Source organism: Haliotis rubra, unplaced genomic scaffold, assembly GCF_003918875.1.
Source record: "Haliotis rubra isolate DU_JTF1 unplaced genomic scaffold, ASM391887v1 Scf196, whole genome shotgun sequence".
NCBI classification, from domain to species: Eukaryota; Metazoa; Mollusca; class Gastropoda; order Lepetellida; family Haliotidae; genus Haliotis; species Haliotis rubra.
Genome location: NW_025765958.1, coordinates 1,014,685 through 1,032,399, shown reverse-complemented (window position 1 = coordinate 1,032,399; position 17,715 = coordinate 1,014,685). Strand labels below are relative to the sequence as shown.

General features: G+C 39.4%; 1 protein-coding gene across 1 annotated transcript in view; it reads right to left on the bottom strand.

Moving 5' to 3' along the window:
- Nucleotides 1-14,979, bottom strand: part of LOC124274927 (probable G-protein coupled receptor 139) — a 67,648-nt gene extending 52,669 nt beyond the window's left edge. Inside the window, exon 1 of the mRNA XM_046710292.1 lies at nucleotides 14,663-14,979. The gene's annotated coding sequence lies outside the window, so the exon portion shown is untranslated. The remainder of the gene's footprint in view (nucleotides 1-14,662) is intronic.
- Nucleotides 14,980-17,715: the final 2,736 nt, after the last annotated feature.

The window sequence follows — 17,715 nt, the reverse complement described above, 5'->3', positions numbered from 1 at the left end:
CGCTTTAAACCACTTGGCTATCCTCACCGCCCCTTTACTGGAGTGATATACACTGCTTGTATCACATACTACTGTGTACATATACCTCAAAACTTTATATCATATATAGCCATAATTTGAATTCTAATTAAATATACACTTGATGTGTTATGAGAATCGGTTATGTGTATCATGGATTGATAAAAAACGTATTCTCATAAAAAATGAAGTACTATGTATTGGAAATCAACATCACAACACATCAATCACAAAGAGTTCATCATAATGGTGTTAACTGAGTTGTTATATTAGAAAATGATTCGCAGCCTGCAAAATATGAATCTTCGAGCTAGGATTTTACGGAGTATCAGTGACATTGGTGCAAATCGCTTCTAGAATCACTGAAGAGAGGCCGATCCTTTATGAAGAAGGAAAATATTGAAGAGTAAAAGCGAGATCCCTTACCTCTCTGATACGCTATTGTTTGAGGTCTTGTGTCTAAATTTCAAGTTTCTGGCACCACAGAACAAGCTGTGTCTACGAAGATGTCACACAGCGCCCGCCCCGCAACACACTCAAACCGTGTTTGATCAATAATCATGGCTTCAGTAAAGCTTTCAAGAACGTTTATGGTACTACTAGATATGTGAAAGACATTTCCGAATCATGAATCATCAATTTGATGCTTGATGCAATCCTTTTTTGTGCTGCGATTCAGTTTGCAAAATAATACCGCTGTTGAATGTACCATATGTTCTCGTTTGTGTTTTAGGAGAACGACAAGCGGCATATACGTGGGCAAGAATTATAACACTTTCACGAACACCTGGTATTACAATCATTTGGTGGTGAAAAATGAGTGCATGTTTTATGTAATGTAATCAAAATTCTTGCGACTATGAACATGATTTTGACATTTTAAATATAATGCACTCTGCAAATTAAAGCGACAAAGGTTTTTTTGGGGTGTATACTTTATGTATTATATTAATAAGCAACAGATCATAATACCATGTTCAGATTTGTCACTGTCACTGACTATGTCACACATGAAACAATCGAATATCACAATGAAGGTCATCTGTTCTCATCATCTTATATGAACCCAATGAGAGTCCAGAACTGCCTGGCATCGTCGCCTCATGGAACCAGCAGATTTGGAATTGTTCCCTGGGAAATGTTCCCCCCACATTTCCTGCAGTGATTATGTTGGAGGTTCTGTGTTGCTGGCGTGATCGCAGACGTTGGTCATGAACATCTCATAAACGTTCGATAGGGTCTACATCAGGGTGCCGTTGTACAACTTTTGTACTATGACTGTCAAAAGTCTAGGTTAAGGTATGGGAGTTACGATAACCTAAGCGTTAAGATTGCTTTGTACAACGACATCCTGGAGACCTTGAGGGTGATGGCAGTACATGAATGTTGTGATTCCTCAAAAAAGGTCGTTGTCCCGTCATGTTGTCGTATTGAAAAATCACGTTTACGTATTGCATAACATAAAGGACGTGTGGCCCAAGAATTTCATCATTGGAACGCTGCCGGCCCCACATCTGTCTCATTCACATAAATATATGCAGTACCACGTCTTCTGCCGGTACGGAGAAGCAAAAACCGTGAAACGTCTATACACCAAACATGTCGCTGTTGGGGCCGAACTCTGGGTCCTTGACACCATTGATGTCGCAGCCGACGATGCTGATCAGAATAACGCCTCGTACTGTTCATCTCGGGCGAATACCTGCGGCGCGTAGACGGTTCTTCACTGTCTGGGCTGAAATCCTACGCAATCCTGGTGTTGCTGTCGCTGTAGACGTGGTCGTGCTGAATCTACCACGTAACTGGGTAAGCCAGGCGTTGGCCCCTGCGTCTGATTACGGTTCCATAGTCTTGGAATTGTGTTTGGCGATCCGTTGAGAAACCTGCCCACGACCGCAGCCAAGTCCCCTGTCTGCATGCGGCCTTTGGCGTTGTTGATTTGAGGTCATTCGTGGCATGGTTTCACTTTTCACAATTGTGATGACTGAAAAATGAAACCCCAACCTTTTCCTAGCCCATCCAATATGTAGCACGTTCATTTCATGTTGGTGTGTTTGCCCGTTATTTATTCTACCAGCACAAACCATCCCCGATGCATGCGGATATAAGAAACTTATATTGGGTATTCATTTTGTATAAATATCTGCAAAACTCAGATATTTACCATTTGTCTACTTTTGCGTTTTTGTTTTACAGACACTGAATTACTTCTTCTTGTTTTGAAATTATTATGTCTCCCTTAATTTAAAATACAATGAAATACTTCATTTTGTAAACCGAGGAGGTCGTTGAACTGGTAGTTGATGCCGGAGCACAGTTCAACACAGTTCGAAGTTTCGACATTAATCGTAAAGAGTTCATAAATGGGTGACTTCGTTCGGCAGATGGACTCCCGAGAGCACGTTACTGGTTGTGTCTCTTCAAGCAAGTGACTTCATTCTGACTATGCCTCTGATCATCCAGCACAGAGTGGGTACCCGCTAGTGCGAGATAGTAATGCCACTGTTAATCTTCAAACGCCTCACATCCACTTTAGATTGTATTCGTCCCACGGGGCTGATAATGAAAATCGAATGCATACTCTTCCATTCACCAGAGTAATAATGTACCGCTTTTGGCATGCTTTGGCGAGTGATTTTATGAGCATATAAATTTGATCGTGAACATTATTTTAATTTATTACCGAGAAATGAGCGAGGAGGGTTTTACGCCAATTGCAGCAATATCCCAGCAATCCCACCACGGGTAACCTCAATAATGTGCTTCACACAGTGTGTGGCAAACAAACGCTGTTACATCCTCGCCAACCATTCATCTATTACCAAACTCGTAGTGACGATGGCTACAGAAACGGTCTATTTTAGAAACACAATCTGTAATTGTTCGAGATCAGGCACCGTAGCCCAATATTGATACAGACACTTGCTTTTTAAACATTTATGGAGAGAGGATGAAACAAACGATCCGCAAGATACATATAGATAGTGTAGTCCAACAAACGTTTGTACAGGTAGTCGGTGAGCCTGTGTGATATATTTGCAGAGCCATCGAAGCGTCTTGCAACAGAATGCGCTGACTCATTGGAAGATGATACAGGCACTTGGTATAAATGAGTGCTTTCTCTGAATGAGAAACGTCTAGGAGACATGTTACACATATTATGTATCGAACATGTTTTATGCATCCGGATAAATATGAATTGAAAATCAGCGCGGCTATATTTGTTTATGACAAAACAATACCACCATCGATGAGCATGTATTTGATTAGAGCAGTCCGTAACCAAGGATACGGATATGAGTTATCATTTAAAGACGAAGCAAGAAGATTGCTTTATTTTTAGTTATTTGGTAAATTGATTTTCACTGAATGTCAAACCAATACTGTATTTAAAGCCGAATGTTGAGACGTTGTCTTCAGTGATACAATACACCAGCTCCTTATGTAGTGCGGTGAGAGGCTACAGAGAGGCGATATGGGTAAATACGATTTCAAGGGTTTGGGCAAATTTGTATTAATGATGATTAGGAATATTAATGATAGATTTATACGTCAATGGCGTATAAATCGACCCGTTTGTGAATTCCCTTGAATATTTCATTAAAGGCAATCACAAATGTCTATCTGAAACCTTACAAACTACAGATTTGTACATATAGTCCTGTTTCTCCAAAATCGGACAAAACATATTTTATTAATCTTCGTTAGTAGCATTATTCTCAAAATCGAACAGCATCAATTTCTTTGGTTCGAGTGAGTGGGTGAGGTTGGCAATCACGGTTTGCCACTGTCCGAGTTATATCCCGTCAATTAATTAATGTGGAAAGAAAGTAGTACAGTAGTGTAGGCCTGCAAATGATGGACATGTCTACTGCTGAGAAACCTCGGAAGGTAATCTGCATGAAGTGCACAATTACAGGTTTCCGCCGTCTCCATGGGAGGCAGCCCTGTACGCCACATTCCAGCACCTTAGGCAGCTGTGAATGGTACACAGGTTATAACCTCGGCTATATATATAGCTAGTTATAGCAAGCACACAATTTATAGCCTCCTCTGGTTTGCGCAGTATTCGATTTTGATAAGAACATTATATTATCTTTCTCGATCAGTCATCACCCAGAGGATAGTCGAGAAAAGATCAGTGCACATATATGGGTATGTCACACCTACATGCGAAAAAAGAAAAGACCAAAAGAGAAGATAGATATGTTGAATATCTGTCGACCTTCCATGCTTCTACCAGCATGTTGGAGTTGGTAATGTCTACGTGAGTAGAGCGTACATCTGTATCACGGCCACTACATGATTGGTACAATGCACAAACTGAAACCGGAAGAAACCCATGTTGTCCCAGCTGGCTCTCATCCAGTCACCCTGCACATTGTGTATGAAAAAGATATTCCACATGTAAGCACCACTATACTGTTCGATCAATGAAAATACTAGAGGTGGCACACCAAATGATGCCGCACATAATCCCCGGTACAAAAATACGCTCAGTACTGTCAAGATTTAAAAACATTATGCCAAGTCCATGTTGCACTGGAAAACAATCTACAAGATGAAAAGCACTATGGAAATGAAAGCAGATACCTTCTAGAGTCTACTGACACTTCGAACATCGACACATCATATCAACATATGCCTATGATATATTAATAATAAACGCGACTTTCACAGAGGGAATCCTGCTAATTTCATCAACAGTAGATTGATCGAATGTTGTCTCGAGTACTTGATGTCATAAAAGTGCGACATGTCATTACTTATTGAAATCAGGTCACAGTGACCCACTTCTTGTTTAAGGAACAGCACCATCAGTTTTCGTCCGTAAGTCATATTCAATTTAGTGGATCTGTTAACCACTAGACACTAAGGGATATAGAACAGCAACCGGCATTTCTACATTGTACAACTAATCATCAGACCACATACAGCGTTATCCTTTGTAACCTTGACCTTTAAGTTAATGTGTGGATTTTGACCTTGTATCACAATGTGTCATGCGAATTCTCCGAAGCTATGTGGACGCTACCCACGATAGCATATCCCATAATGTCAACACCATTGCCTACTTTCTGGAGAAATATCACCTCGCTGGCGGCAACGACGGCGGCGGTGGTAGGGGTGAAGTTCCGAACAGGCCTGAGCGCAATGCCGTTTCAATGGACTGCCTGGTGATAACCAAATGCGTGAGTTAACAACAAACACATCATAATTATCATAGTCTTTTGTCGGACTCCAGGAACCTTTACTCTGTACGTGTGAGAGATCGTTGGGAGAGTGACTGAGTGAGTGAATTTAGTTTTACGCCGCTTTTAGCAATATTCCAGCAATATCACGGCTGGGGACACCAGCAGTGGGCTTCACACATTGTACCAATGTGGTGAACCGAACCAGGCTATTCGGCGTGACGAGCGAACGCTTAAACCAGGCAGATCCTTGGCCATGATAAGAATTATACGGTGATTACAGAATGTTTGTTCTTCTTAATGTGTGAAAGTGTGGTGATCCATGCAGGAAGCAAATGTACTGTAAGTCCCCATGGTCCCTAGTATGGCGATCTACCTTCAGTTGTTGGCAATCTATAGCCTGTTTTTATATTGTATTGTCATTTATAGTTCCAATATTTTAGATTTAATTGCTAGTTTTAAATGGATATATGTGATACACTAGTAGTTTTACTTTTCTTCGTCAACAGGTCTTTTTAATGTCCTAATTTATTGATCTATAATATAATTATATACTGTTCTCGTCACGATATGGCTGAAATATTGCCGATGTGACGATAAATATTAACTCACTCACTCACTCACTCTTAATGTGAACTTTTGTAACTTATGTCACGTTTTGTTTGATAATACCACTTTTATGCTTAGCATAAAAGCGTGACTTGTCCATTGTACAGTGTAACATATCTTACTTCGATGTGTAAGCTCGTTTTAGAGCACAAAACATTCTGTACCCACTGCATAGACTTGACATGACCTCCCAATCGAACAGTGTGAAACGTGCCAGGACTCGTTAAAAGATTTATTTTAGAACAGCTTATCTTATGGGAACGCTAAGTAGGTTTTAGTTTATCACATTATGATGAACTTGATATCACGAAACTATGTTGTAAATATGCAATGCCACAGACATAACACATCCGATATACTATCATAGTGTAAAATCGTAAATTGATAAATAGATCACCATAAGAGGTGTCTCTGAGAGCGAGTATTGTATGATGTGACGGTGACGTTAACTCTGATACCTTGGTTGATCACATCACAGAAGCCGACCCTTCAGGAAGGATGAAAAGAATGAATCATGAAAGAAGTGGAGCGATAATCACAAATATACACTGTCCCTGGAGAAACGGCAGAATAGGTTACCTAGGCATTTATGTTGAAACAAACAAAAATCTATCACGTTTCATAACTACTCCGATTTTCAACAGACAGTCATGCACATATATTGATGCTCTCGATTTATAGTGTCTAATGAGGATCAAATTTCCCCCGAGTCAAGGTTATTGTGAGACAATGAGATTGTAATAGCACGGAATAGGCAACCTTAAGGGTTTTCAAGTTATATTCGTAAAATCGACTTGGATATCATTACATAAAGAAAGTCTGTTAATATTTATTTCCACTCAAAATCACAACCTTAAAAAATGAAAGTGTGACAATTTGGAAAATTGAGGTGAAATTATAAAGGAATACAACTGCTCATGGTTCTATTTTGGGAATAGAAATTGCATCAGCTAACATGATACTTCTTCAATTTCCCTGGGCATCGTGGATTGCTGTTTTCGTTGGAAAGCAGCATGGAATATGTCAACCATAAACTGCATCCAGTCTAATCAAACAAGTTTACTGCAGTGATACATGTTCACATTAAAATGAGCTCTCAGAAATGGAAGTGGGATTTTCCAAGCTAGGTGTAATGCTGCTAGGTCCCAGCCTATCTCATAGAAATTCCATTGATAATTCACTGACTTGAATATCGATTTATTACTCATGACTAAAAAGAGGATTTAATCGAAATTCACACTGAATGCATCCACGTAATCTATTCTTAAGTATACTATACTTTCGAGATTAAAGTATACATTTGACCCGCCACTAGGTTCAAATTGTTCAATACATAGGTAGAATGCAACTCACATTCCGAAATAGTATTGTATTGAATAGTTCTTAATTCTGTCAATTCCAGTCAGAAGTAAAAGAATATAGATCGACTATTCACAATTTCGTCCAACCGTGGACGTTACTTCTGACATGAACCTGTTTATAGACTATTTGTGTCTTTGTGCAAACTAGGAACACACAAACAGTTCCTTACTTCATTGACAATGAACAATTGAGTTGCCTTTGCATGTGTTTGTGACAGCTGGCACCGACTGCGGCTACACTCATTATTGGCGAACACCATTTGAGAGTGATTCGCAAATACATGACTATGATAAAGTCGGCATGGTACAATAGACTCTGCTCTTAGAATATATTTTAATTGAGAATTGCGGAAATAGTTCTCTCTTTTGGTCCCTTTTCCAGGGAGGAAGCTGGTTATTTAAAGCTACTCGTTGCCTAGTGTCTAACTACATCATGGTTGATGAATCAGAGAATTATTAATGACAATGCTGCGTGAATATTTAAAAGGCAACTACCATGATTAAGCGTTGCTATTTACTCTTATCATGAGACCCAAGAGTTTTATAAATAGAGATATATTCCTACGTGGTCTTATTGTTGAATTACAAGGAATACAATCTGGTTCTAATGAGATCAAAACGGGAACTTTCCTGTCTACCTCTAGTGATAATACCAGTCATATCGTAAAATATGAATATGAAATTAGCATAAACCTACCATTTTAATATTTTAACTGACAAAAACCTAGAGTATAATGTCAAAAAAGGACAATGATAACTCCTTGGGGACTACCAAGCTTACCACAAAGCGCTAATGCGATTTTGACGCTACGGTTTCCTTTCGTGTTGAGCATCATAGAACTGTTACGAACATTGCCTACCATGGTGTAGTAAGTGATACACAGATAATACTTCCTTTGATGTGAAAAAGAAAAGGTACGTCCATAACATGTTAAGAGGTATTAAGAGCAAAAACCTGAACTGAAATATTCGAGCAGATGATGTAGGTATAAGCTAGACGCTATTGATGAGTTCATTTTTTTGTGAGTACTAACAGGTGTTTCCTTTCTTTAAATGTCATGATCATTAAAGATATGAGACTTCATTTGATGGAGTGGGGACTCAACAGCGATCGTGATCCCGAAGTCGTTCAAGCCGTGTATATCTTGCGAGGTGAGATAATGCATTGGAATCGGGTAACCGAAACTTTGTTGTGTCTGGTATGATGTTACGCCGAGCTCAGTGACATTTACGGAGATATATGTTGCAATGTCTCTGTGTTTGCTGGTTTGACGTCAATCCCTAATCAACCCAACGCAATGTAGGCAATGAATGATTTGGTTTACATGCAACAAATTCATTTGTATGCGCTATATCAGGTCTATTTTCTTATAATGGCATAACGTGTCTCTTTTCCTTTCTCAGGCGCCACGTTCATTTTGGTTCTAAAGAAAAACAAAACACAAAACGTTCTATTTGTCTGAAGAAAGGAAAGTAACATAACCTAAGGAAACATAACACAGATTAATTAGTACAAGAGTGAGTGAGTCAGTCAGTTTGGTTTTACGCCGCTTTTAACAATATTCCAGCAATATCACGGCGGGGGACACCAGAAAGGGGCTTCACACATTGTGCCCATGTGGGGAATCGAACCTGAGTCTTCGGCGTGACGAGCGAAAACCTTAACCACTAGGCTACCCCACCGCCCAATTAGTACAACATGTAATGCTACCTTTCACTGTAATTTAACTTCAAGCTTTGGATGAACCTTTTGCAGAAATTGGTAGTATAATCACTCATCAGCACTATTCCAGTTATATGGCGGCACTCAATAATCGGGTTTGGACCAGACAACCCAGTGATCAACAGCATGACCATCGATATACGCAATCTGGATGCGATGACATGTGTAATCAAGGTCAGCGAGCCTGACCACTCCTGTTAGTCGCCGGTTACATATAGACTGAACTGAATTACAGTTTCTACAATTGTAGGCGGTAAGTAATGTTAAACCCAGTAGTATGTTTCGGCCTGTATATATTCATTTCTGGACTCGTTCTATTACTGTTTAGAAGCAACGTAGACACGATATTACACAATCAACTCGCTCTTGCAAGCTCGCTCTTTGCATTGTACAGGGCGTTAGCTACAAGTATGTGATGGGGATTCCTATCCTGACATGACATCCTCACACCATCTTAAGCCTCGAGCCTTGTGATACATCTGAACATGACGACACTGACACATTTTGTTTTTCTAATCACGAGAAGACGAAGTTTGGAATAGGTTGTGTTTCCTTTGCTCTCTGTTATATATTTGGCTTGATCAGAGAGATAGTATAGGAAACATAAAAACTACCGAACTGGATCCTTATGTACCATATCTTCAAGACCTTTCATTTCGAGTAAATTAACTGTTGTCAAGATTGTTCCATCATGATGTATTAGACTATGTTTGTTTGGAGACTGTCTTCAACGGAAGCATTGATCTCTGATAGAATCCAATAATATAATTACACGAAGTATTGCTATCACACAAACGAAATGTAATACCTGTGTCGTAGCGTCGAATACATTTGTATCAGACAGCATCTTTCTCGGAACTCCGATAACCTTTAAGAAATACTGGATCTACTTAATGAAATGGTCAGCGAAAGGGAAACTGTTACTGTTGACGAATTCATGACAAGAATACAACGAAACGGAATCTCTCCTATCAACAAAGAAGTATTGATAACTGTCGGTATGGTTGCAGTCTGGACATTATTTCCAGACATCAGTGTTCCACATTACAGTGAACTATAGCTACATGGCTTGTGATTGCTGTCTATATATATCTACATGACTACATGTACAAACATGTCTTCACCGCTGTTGTCGGCTGCTGATTGTATAACGTCGTGTCATTGAATGTGACTGTGTTTTAAATAGACGCAACAAAAGTCAACACTTCTCTTGCAATAGAAAATAAAACGTGATTATGTAATTCCCGCTGGTGTTTGTTTTGTGTTTGACATTAAAATAAAATCCTTACTGTAGTCTGCGCCATTTCCAAAACCCAATAACTCAACCACTAAATGTACATGTTTCCGATAATTTGCATTTTACGTTGACGTTTGTGGTTCAGTTCTAATCTAATTTAGTTCCTGAAATCAATGTATTATTTACGCAAATGTCATGCTTTAATGGGGCGATGAACTGATTGAATAGCAATTACCGTCGTCCTTCCGGGCATACACAAACATTTACAATGCATCTGATCAATTATTTACATTATTCGTCCACTAACACAAACACCCGACTAATAAGCTAGACTGTTCACATACATCAGATAATAGATATGTTACACATAGCAAGCATTGCGCTGCATCGTCCGCCATGTTTGTTTTGCTGCTTCGACGTTTTCGCACTGACGTGCTAGGGAGTTGCCCTTTGGGACTCAACTCACAAATCAATGAATTTATCCAGGCGATGATACGTAATTTTAAACCGATGGCCTATAATTTGATTTAGATGTCTCCGCTGTATATGACGTCTGCTGTATTGTATGGACATCTTTCAGATTAAACACAAACACTCTAGTTGATGTTCATTCAAATATTTTTTGTGACAAACATTGTCGTTTTGTTATTTCCAAGAAGCAACCATCACATGCATACAATGCAAATTATTCAAATAGATTACATGTTGATGTGAATGGTTCCTCTTGAACTTATCACCTGTGAAGATCTTCAGCAACCCATATTTTTCGTAAAAGCGATCAATGGGCTCGCGTGGTCAGGCTCGCTGACTTGGTTGATGGATGCCATCATATCCAATTTGTGTAGAGTGATGCACGTGATGGATGTCACTGGATTGTCTGGTCGATTACTTACACACCGCTCAGACAGTTGGAATATTGCTGAGTGCAGCCCAAACAATAAAAATACAAGATTCTGAACTGGTTGAAAATTCCTTTCTTTCTACAACTCAGCTTGTTTTTGCATACTAGTAATACAAACAGACAATGCACAGTGGTGTAATGCGATTGGGGACATGTTTTTCTATTACTCTAAAATGAGGTCTCCACTAGATTTAATCAGATAACAGTAAAAGGCGTTTGTTTTCCTGTCCTGTGTGGATAACGAAACAGACGCCTTGAGTATCTCATGTTTTGTTGAGTTGGTGCCAACAGTGCTTAAACTGGCTGCTTGTGTTGCAATGCAATCCGATCAACTGCTGATTTGTCAATGCCAGATTCAATTCAAAACAATTCGCCGAGCTATAACACAGATGACACGTTAAACAACATGCATTCATACACTCACTCATTTCTAAGGATACGCTCACCCCTGCACGCCAACCTGATATCATACCTATTTGATAGTGATTCCTAACAGAATGTACCCACAGATTCAGGATATTGTCGGAATGGAGTCCTCTGTTAACTGTAATGTGCCATGAATGCTCAGGAAAGCTGTTTTGTAGCTTAACATTTTCCAGATAGTCAAAGTTATAAAATGATGACATGTCCACAATTTTTAATAACTGCACATTACATGTACAGCTGCTTGAAATGAAGGGTATGTGACGTAGAAATTGCAACAGATACTGTAAGAAACGTCAACGCATAATACGGATGATATTACATGCTCATGGAAAATGGAGTGAGTGAGTTTAGTTATATTCCAGCTATATGGCGGCGGTCTGTAAATAATCGAGTCTGGACCAGACAACCCAGTGATCAACAGCATGAGCATCGATCTGCGCAATTGGGAACCGATGATATGTGTCAACCAAGTCAGCGAGCCTGACCACCCGATCCCGTTAGTCGCCTTTTACGACAAGCATATTCGCCTTTTATGACAAGAATGGGTTGCTGAAGACCTATTCTACCCCGGTCCATGGAAAATGGAAATGCAAAGTCTATAAATCATAGATGCTCATACAGGCGTCTGTTCAACTTCAGTGAAAACCAACAAATCGTTGCAATATTTCATCATGATACACGATGCGCTGACACTGCATTACTTGTCTGACCAGATATACAGACACAAGAATTTGATTTCCTTGAAGTTGTTAACTGCTATGAAATAGATAAGCCAGACACCACCAGATCACTGAGGGAGCTCTAGTATAATCATTTTCTCATAATGTTTGGGCACATCGTGCTCCATCTTATCATCCTTCAGTTAGCGTATAAAATTGATTGGCGAGACTTCCCGTTAAACCAGTAAATATACAACCGTAAAACAATCACTCGCTGTCTGGAAACGTTTCCAGATAATTACTATCATATTTCGAAGTACAATGTATGTATAATATTACTGTTATCGTGAATGGCATATGTTGTCCGAATCGCGCTGAAAAAGCACCAGAATGTTAAGAATGAACTTCAGTCATTAAAAACTGTGTATGTCAAAGTTTGAGGGATTCGTGATTATGTTTAGTTTCATGTATTTCTTGATTCACAGATGTACGGGTAAATCGTCCCTTCCTCTGATCGTGGTTTTATATCCGATTCTACATTGTGCTCCAAGGTTTGTAAGCACGGTTCCCGAGTTTCGTCCAAGAAATAGAAGTATTTTACCTGTAATCCCGCTATATGACTGCAATAATGTCGAGGTGAGGTGAGGTGAAATGGGGTTTAAGGTGGTACTTGAGAATACTTCGCTCACATAACGACGTGCATGCATGTGTATGTGTGGCTGCTTGTACTAGCCCAGATTTAACCTGGTTCTATAGTGCTAGCTCACTGAGATACTATGCCGCAGTTAAGCATGAACACCCCACTCAAACACATTACACTGACTCCAAGCCGACCAGTCCTTGTTTTACCCGTTAATGCCGAGCGCCAGGCAGGGATCAACAAGTACCGTCTTTTGGTATGACGCGGCCGGGGATCGCAATAATGTTGACGGTGGCTTTAAACCTAACTCACTCACCCTAAATCTGAGCTATGAGTGACCGAGAATTTACAACACAATCTGTAGAGTATTCTTATGATTATGAACTTGTTTTTATCGCTTATGGTTATAATGCACATTATCTAGCTGGGGTCCATGCAGGATGTACTGTAAGTCCCTATGGTCCCTAGTATGGTGATCTACCTTCAGTTGTTATATATAGCCTGTTTTTATATTGTATTGTTATTTATAGTTAAAATGTTTTAGATTTTAGTTTTAAATTATTTCTGTGATAACTTTATTTTTATTTATTTGTACATTTACAATATTCTTAGTCATGAAGTGACTGAAATACGGCCGATTTGACTTTAAATATTAACTCACTCACTATATTGCACAGTGATGGTAAGTTGGCAGCTACTGCCATGTAATTAAGTAACACTTATGCGTTCCTGAAAAGACGAACGGATTCATTAACTGTGTGCAATATCCATATAAATGTCATTGAAAAACGTTATAGAATATTTGCCGATACCTACAGCGTTCACAAAGGAAAAGTGACGTGTTTCAATATCTAGTCAATATATTGCACGTACTATTCATCAAGTGATAAAAGCATTCTGGTCCTTTCCTGAAAGTGATTCACTTCCTCATCTGACCACATCTGACCTTTTGGATTAAAAGTGTGTTTTTTATCATGGCATCGATCTCCACGAAAAGATCATGAAATACCAATTAGAACGTGTTCCATCCGAGAATGGATTAGACTGAACTAGATGAAATTCTTTGAACACTGAAGGAAATTACCTTGTTTCCTATGTCAATACCATGAAATTGATTCCACTGTACAAATGCATGTCGTTTGCACGTCGGCTGATTCAAAGTGCTAAATTAGTTAACGAGGCTATTGAAAACACCACCTTTCATCACTTTAATTATTTCTGAAAGGTATTGATTACCAACGCCAAATGGATCCCGTTACGTGATTGCCACTGCGATTTCTTTCCTCATGGATTATCGTGGTTTCATCATGATGCTGCTCATACATTTGTTTTAAAAGTTTACCTTTAAGAGATTGGTTTACAATGCCACCAATGATTAACTCCGTTAATGCAACACATACTTGTGAATGATGATATTTCATAGAGTCCCAAGTCCTCAAATGCGAACAATTGCGTACGTTTTCTATGACACACACTCGTGTGGATCGCTACCATTTATCTAATGTTATATACTTACGTGTCCATATATATATGTACAATATTGAGTTGTCTGGTCGATCTACATTGAAGTGAGTGAGTAAGTGAGTTAGAATTTAACGTCACCTCGGCAATATTTCAGCCATATAGTGACGAGAAATGTTTTACATAAACATTAAATTAATCTACATTGAAGTGAAATCAGTCAAGGATAATGGAAGTAAAGCACCAATCAGCACACCTACTCTGTATTTAGATATAAAAAATAGTCTCCTGAAGACTAACCCTCAACTATACTGAAAACATTATTCGATTTGATGTAATTGAATGTGTTCAAATGGACCAACATCGCAGCGTCGGAATTGATTTTCCCAATGTCTACGCTGTTGTAGATATTGAAATATTAATATGAAGTCTTACCTTACAGATGGCTGCAATGGAGAAGAAGCTAACAGTCCGTCATCTTTGCGTCATCACGGCTCAGTGCTCTGTACGCTGGCTGATCGACATCCCAGCCTATTTGAAGTCAGTTGTGGCCAACGAAACTCGGTTTAGCCTTTCAGTGTAGTTTGCTCTCCATCGCTCAATAACTTCCGCGGGTTGTATTTCATATAGTTGGCGTCAGCCAATCAAACGTCTCAGAGGGTGTACTTGGTTTCAGAATTGTCCGAGCTTTCCAACATGACACTAGTATATATAGAACCATGCTCAGACACCGACACATGTTATAACGCTGTTCGCGGGAAACTTTGGCTATCGTGAAAACCCTGTCATTGTTTCCTGTTCATGATGCTCTGGAATGACCAGTTGCATACTTCAACAATGATACTATCCTAATTTCGTCTACACGGGCAAAGGACATAAAATGATACATATGGATACAATCTGGATATCATGCGAAACTACATGTAAAATTTATTTACTCTGTTAGATGACATGATTGATAACTCTCTTTCATTCTCTTTTATCAATCGGTATTACAATCGGTCATACACGAAGCAAATGTATAGTATTAAAAATGTAGGGGATGTTCCATTTTAGGTTGATATTATATGGGAATCAGATTCTATGAGTGGTTGTGGATTTAGAAAATGATTATTCCATTCAACACATGTAATGAATTTCGTGTAAACATTTCATGACAATTTCATGATGTTAACATGGCCGTGGTAAAACTTACACTGTCACTGTGTTGTTGCACATTTCAGTGATAAAAACCAGACCAGTTTTTTAAACTCAATTATACGGTTTTTGCCTCTGATGTCTGGAACGGCTAAGTGCAGTTGGCATGTTGTTATTTGGAACAAGAGAAAGTATTGTGCTGGGCAGTCAACTATACAATTACATTCAGGATATGGACAGACAAATAACGTTCTTGACATACGCCGTCGCACAAGACCGTTTCATCAGCTCGTGCACAAGACCGCTTCATCAGAACGACCGTGTTACCGAACCGTGGTCAAAGTGCGTCTTAAATTGGAGATGCCTTTCACCGAGCTACAAGTGTTAAAAAACTACAAGTGCAGACAGACGACTTGTAATCGGCTACACAGATGGAACCAGCATGCCCGACGTCCACGTGGTGTCCTACGACTGACGGTCCGTCACGTAACTACCAGACGTCGTTGGTGTCAAATACGGTAGCGCTGGACCAACTGTCAAACGTTATGCTTTCGGATGAAGCAAGGTTTACATTGGACTTTCTTGACAGGCGCAACGTATTGTGGCGTAGACAGAATGAGCACTTTCATGTCGTTAACGCTGGACAGAACGATCATTTTGTGGTTGGATTGGTAACCCTGTGCGGTGGGATCACCGTGACTAGGAAATCACCGTCATATGTTATTCACGAACGTGACAATGGGGCAGTACCCTCATGGCAACATTCTGTCGGTACCCGTTGTGCCTTGTGCGCGCCGACATGGACGTCGTTTATGGTTCAGGTTGTCACCTCAAGAGCACGCAGGGTTCGCATGTTACTGAATATGTCCAACAGGAAAACATAACCACTTACCATGGCTAGCATTAACCTGTTCCCAATCGACTATATCTGGATTGTCCTTGGACAGGACGTCACCGACAACAACCACCGACCACTCATAGCGAAGAATGGGATCGAATTAACCATGTCGACCTAAGATGTTTGTTAGATGTATAGCACGTCGAATCCGGGATTGTCTTGAGAATAGAGGCGACTTCACGCGATATGAATAAGTTTGACTTTTCATGGTAAATCACGTGATGGACGGTAGAGCATAGCGTTCTGAGGTTCAACGACACAAAATTATTTTTCTCATTAAAGATATAAAATATCAATAGTTCACACATTTTGATGAATATTCGAAGCCAAATAGTTTTCTGAAACTATAAATTGTCGATTGTCAATCATTGTGTTAACAGTTCAAATGGCGACCGCCTTATTAACGATCTCAAGATGATTTCAGAATCACAACACGGTCAGAACGACCTAGTTTGTTTTTGAGTGCCGCGAGGGGCCGAAACGTCAATTCATAACAGGACTTAAGAATCAGTCTTCGGAACCATAAACACCTGCTACGCGGGTTCCTTTTGTTAAAACACTGCTCTCCTCCACATTAACGTATCTCTGGAATGAAAGTTTCGAAGGAAACAATATCGATTGCTATTTTCCAACATGGGCTAAACATCTTCCTCTTGACATTACCAGACCATCGGTTTTAACCAATATCCCCCTTTTTTCCAAATAACAAATGGCTTCAAATCACGTCAAATTGTCACCATGCATTAAAACTGATCACTAGTACCCGACACTTATGTTCCAAAGCGCAATTGAGTATATTTATGTCTGGCTTATAGGAATGTTTACGACACATTAAATACATAAATATTTTGCATCTGGAAAAATGCCCATGTCCAACAGCTTGCGTTGAGATTTGAACGAATGCCAAATTGTCAAATACGTTTGTGATGCTACTTTGGTTTACTTCGACATTTTAGTGAAACTAAATAATTAAGATGTTCTTAAGCTTTCTGATTTTTACAAAGGTGAGATTAAGGCAGTTAGATACACTGTTGTGTGACATTGGCTCTACATGCAGTTCCTTGTAATCAGTTTCGTGTAATTAGTTCTATTGACATCAAACTCCAAGTCTTTCATCGATTCCATACAAATAAAGGCTAAAAAACATTCAATGAATGTATTAAAAGAAATCACCGCCAACAGCTGAATCGATTCTACAGTTATATCCATAGAATGAAAATACTTTCATAAGTAACCATCAAATAATAATAACAGGTGTTCGCGAAAAGGTTAGTGTACCCTGTCCCATCGTGAGCATTTCTGACAAACACATGCAAAAAGCAAGTCAGTTATTCACCCCAAAAAACAGATTAACATACGGCTTAAGTCAACATGGGAAATGGAAAAAGAACGGGACAGAAATTGCTTGATCGAACGGAGATATCGAGCGACACTCAGGTTTGACCTATAATGG